Below are 4,678 nucleotides of genomic sequence, written 5' to 3'. Positions count from 1 at the left end.
GCCCGGCCGCTCGGTGCTGCCCCCTGGCGGCCCCGGGGGGTTCAGCGCGCTTTCTCTCCATCCCCATTCTCTTCACCCCACGGCCCAAATAATAGGAACCGCACGACGCGACCCCACGTCGCCTCCCGCCGGTTGAAGGAATAAACCCTCTCGGTGCGTGGCTGAACCGGCGAATGAAACAGACTTCCGTCACCTCCTCTGCCCAGCTTGCAGGTTTATCGCCCCTGACGACCATGACCACAGCCTTACGTGAAAGGACGTGGCCAAAGCAGTCCTGGTCCTTGTCCTCTGGTTGTTGCTGCAACTGAGATTTCAGCTTTCTATTTGAGAGGGATGTGTACAATTGTTTTCAGTTCTTAAAAGGCGAAATAGGATGCGTCATTATTGCCAGTTTCAGAAGCAGAAACATTTCAACCTGCAAAACGAAGCAATCGTGTCACTAAATCGGACATGCCCTTTTTGTTGACGTGTGACCCACCTAAAGGTGTGCGCAATACAGTGTCACTCCCTCCTGTGGGTGTGTCAGATACGACGTCTCACTCACCCACTGTGGACATCCCCGGGACAGCGTCACTCATGTATAAAGACAATACAACACAATTTCACAGGACACCCTGTTGGTGGTGTGTCCTATACAATGCTACTACCTGCTGTGTGCCTGGCTGAGGAACTGTCCCTCAAGGGCCGGAGCGGTGGCTCTGTGGCTAAGGATCTGCGCCTGTGACCGGAAGGTTGCCGGTTCAAATCCCGCGGCCGGCAGAGGAATCCTACTCTGTTGGGCCCCTGAGCAAGGCCCTTAACCCCAACTGCTCCAGGGGCGCCTGCGCTCTGACCCCAAGCTTCTCTCCCTGTCTCTGTGTCTGTGTCTCCCTGGAGAAAAGCTGGGGTATGCGAAAAGACGCATTCCTAATGCAAGAAATTGTATAGGGCTAATAAAGAAACATTAAACATTAAAAAAACCTGTGTCCGTTCTTCATCAACTGATCAACACCTACGAGCTGTGCAGCCAGAAACACTGGGCAGCAGGTTGAGGTGTGGCTGTGTGCTGCAGTTGCTGGAAACTGTACCTTTGAACTGTAGTTTTAAAGAGTTGTGTTGTACTTTTTGACAGACACAACTGTCCCAAGAAAACCATTTAAAAGTCTAAACCAGCCCACAGACCAATTAAATCCCGAATTATCGGACGCCTGGAGCTGCAGGCGTGCCGCTGGAATGGAAGCCTGCAGGCGCAGGGTTGATGTTGGACCAGGTCAGAAGAAGGGAATTGGACAGGTGGACAGTTCAGGTCCTCGAGTTGCACAGCGCTCGTCTTTCCCAGGGTTCTCCTGCTCCATTCAGAGGCCAACACATGACACAGTGGGAGCCCCCAGTTTTTCACCCAGTGACGGTGTGAGTGATGCACGGGATGCTTTTCACTTGCTGTCACTGTTGCGATGATGAAAGGGAGGAGGGAGAAATTGCCTCAGCAATTGAAAGTAGTTTGCAGTTTCAGTGCCCCTCCTTCCACCTTCTAACTGCTTAATCCAATTCAGGGGGACGGGGGACCCAGAGTCTATCCCAGCGAGCAACAGCCAGAGGGCAGCGCACAACGTGGATGGGAGGAAACCCACACAAAAACAGGGAGAACACGCAGACTCCACACAGACAGCACCCCAGAAACTGAACCCTGTGTTGCAAAGCAGCAGTACTAACAGTGTCTTTGTTCCTGCTAATGCCCTGACTGCAGTGAGTGGACTGGTTGTGAACTTTGCTTCTTAAACTATGGTGCATTACTGACCCCATTATGTTACCATTTTGTAATAAAACACAAAACCAACATCAAATAATTTCAATTGGGTTGCACATGAAATTATAAAATGCAAAACGCTACAAGCACAGCTAGACCCAATTCAAAGTTGCCTTCAAGGCATTACAAGACTAACAAAGCCAGGCCTGCTGTTGAGTATGCTGGTGGTGGACCAGTAGGTGGGGCTCTTTGCTCTGGACCAGAATCTCTAATCCAATGCCCCAGGATAGTGATAGAGGAAACTGTACTAAAGCAGGTGCTGTCCTTCAGATGAAGTGTAAAACAGGTACTGATTATTTGGTAACTAAAGATCTCATATTATTGTTCACAAGAAAAGAGGTGTTAACCCCACGTTTCTGGGATGTCCCGAAAGTTCTTCCTTCATTCAATTGCTGAGGAAATTTCTCCCTCCTTACCCACTGGCTACTGATCAGTGGGGCTGCTGGTGCAGAAATGCAGCCTTGCAAAACTGAGGTGGAGGCAACAGTTCAGTGGAAGATGATGCAGGGTCTCTAGGGCCTTTAGGATTAAAAGTTTTACATTGCACCTAATTTCTAACCATGGGAGCCTCTGCACAGCACACACAAACTCAAAAACTACAAATCCCACAATTCAAGTTGAGGCAGAGCCTTGCAGACTAGTGCAGCTGTTTCCCTTGGAGACTGAAAACAAACTCAAACTGTCCCTCTCCTGCCCTCAGCTGGCAGAATAAAACACTGAAGCAAAGAGGAACACTGCGATTCTGTCTCTGAAAAAAAAAAATAGTCCGGCATCTATTGCCAGACAACATGAACGGCTGGAAGTGGGATGTAACTTTTTTCTTTGCCTCCCAAAATGGATCAGGAGCTTTCCTACTCTTTCTAAACTACAAAACAAGCAGAAAACACATCTGAGAACACAAAGGTTTCTATCCAAACATCACTCGTAGGCGAAATAGGAGTAGTGGTAAGGGTGCTGGACTCCAGACTGGAGGGTCCCAGGTTCCATGCCTAGATGGGGGGGCACAGCTGCTGTACCGCTGAGCAGGCTGCTTCACTCAGATTGCTCCCATGAAACACCTGGCTGTATAAACGGGTACAAATAAATTGGTCTGGATAAAAGCCATCAGTAGAATTACAAATAATGCAGCCTGGCTTTCAACTTTGTGTATCAAATTATTTTAAAAGGTACAGTGCCCATGGTCCACTACATAAGGGAAAATGAGGACCTAGTGGCACCCAAAGATCACTTCTTTTGAGGCACTGGGAGATTCCCAGCATCTTACAGGAGACTCAGTGCCTACAGGAGGATGAGAACATCTCTGAATGTCACCGTCGTAAGGCACCCTGTCAATTGGGTGCAACAACTTGGCAGATCCGCAAGCAACAGTAGCTAAGCTACCAAGCTCAATCTGCACTCTCTGTGACACATGCAGCTGGTAGCCCCCCATACCCCCCAAGGCCTGCTGGATCACATACCTCGAGAAGCCCTCAGAAGCACCAAGGTGTTTGTGACTTCTGACCTGTCCAGCAGCAGGTCAGAACTCAAGTCCCTGAACACGCAGCAAGCAAATGCGCTGGTCCTCAAGGCACTGCATGGGAAAGTGATCTGCTGTCAGCTGTTAGAACAACAAAGCCTCTTCGCTCCAAAGCAACAGCAGAATTTGCCAAGTTTTACATGAGCAATTTGTCCCCAGATGGCATTTGATTCACCGTCTCCAAGGGTCTCCTAGCACCCAGTAATCCACACAGCGCCCGGGCAGCTCAAGGACTGGCCGCACGACCAGTGGGTCACCTGACCTTCATGGCTCAAAGCAAGGCAATCCTGTTTGTAGAATCAGCTTTTCAACATTTGTCACCCTACAAATGTCACCTACAGAAGAAAATGGTAAATCGCTGTATGAAAAACCCACATGTAATCAAGCAAATGTTAATCAAATTGACCACTATGAGCCTCGCATCTCCATCAGAGCTACCATTGGTACACAAGCTTCCAATCCCACCACACCTACAGCAGAGTTAGAGTAACAAGGACAGCCCTGCTCCTGCTGGGATTCGATCACGAACACTCACAGGCACTTTTGGCATCAGAGCCAGAGTGTTTCTCCCTGCAGGAAAATTCAGCTTCTGAGGAGGAGGATGTGACCTTGTCTTACAAGCGAGGTGCCAAACAAACTGAGGTACAATGAGCATTAGCTGGAGGACTGAGACATCTCTCGCTGGCCAGATCACAGCCAACGCTGCAACAGGGCACCATTCTGAGCACAAAATAGCCTTAAACAGGGAAGACAACGAAGGGACTTGATTGAAGTATCCAAAATCCTCAAAGAGCACAGAGAAAGTTAACTCAGCAGACTTCTTTATAATCAATGAAACCTGAACCAGAACATCTGTGAGCACTGTGGGGAACTGTGTTTAAAACTGAAAACAGACAGCACTTCTTCACAAAAAGAGTGGCGAGTGTGGAACAAGCTACCCAGCCAGGTGGTTGAAGCCGATACCCTGGCTTTAAGAACACCTACTGTAGATGAGACCCTTGGTACAATAAACTACTAACACATCGGCTGGATGGGCAGAATGTCCTCTTGGTTGTGAACATTCTTGAACTATACCCGTCATCCACAGAAGCTGCTGCTCCTGTATGGCGCACATAGGACACGCTGGCTGACTGAAGCCAATTGCCGTCAGCACTGTTATGTGGAGAGTCCTTGTTGCAGAAGGTTATCAGCACTGCCCAGCAGGTCACACTGCGAAAAACATAAATCACGTTTTCTGCTCTATTTCCAATTCAGTATCTTAAATTAAAAAAAAAAAAAACATTTACACACGTTTGAACCAAATTCTATTCGGAGAAATATCCATTTTCTTCTGAAAAAAATAAATCACAAAGTGCCAATTTCTAATAAACTGCAAC

Source organism: Lepisosteus platostomus, chromosome 1 (genome assembly GCF_059453375.1).
Source record: "Lepisosteus platostomus isolate fLepPlt1 chromosome 1, fLepPlt1.hap1, whole genome shotgun sequence".
Taxonomy (NCBI): Eukaryota; Metazoa; Chordata; class Actinopteri; order Semionotiformes; family Lepisosteidae; genus Lepisosteus; species Lepisosteus platostomus.
The sequence above is the reverse complement of the archived record's forward strand: the minus strand, read 5'-3'. Positions refer to the sequence as shown.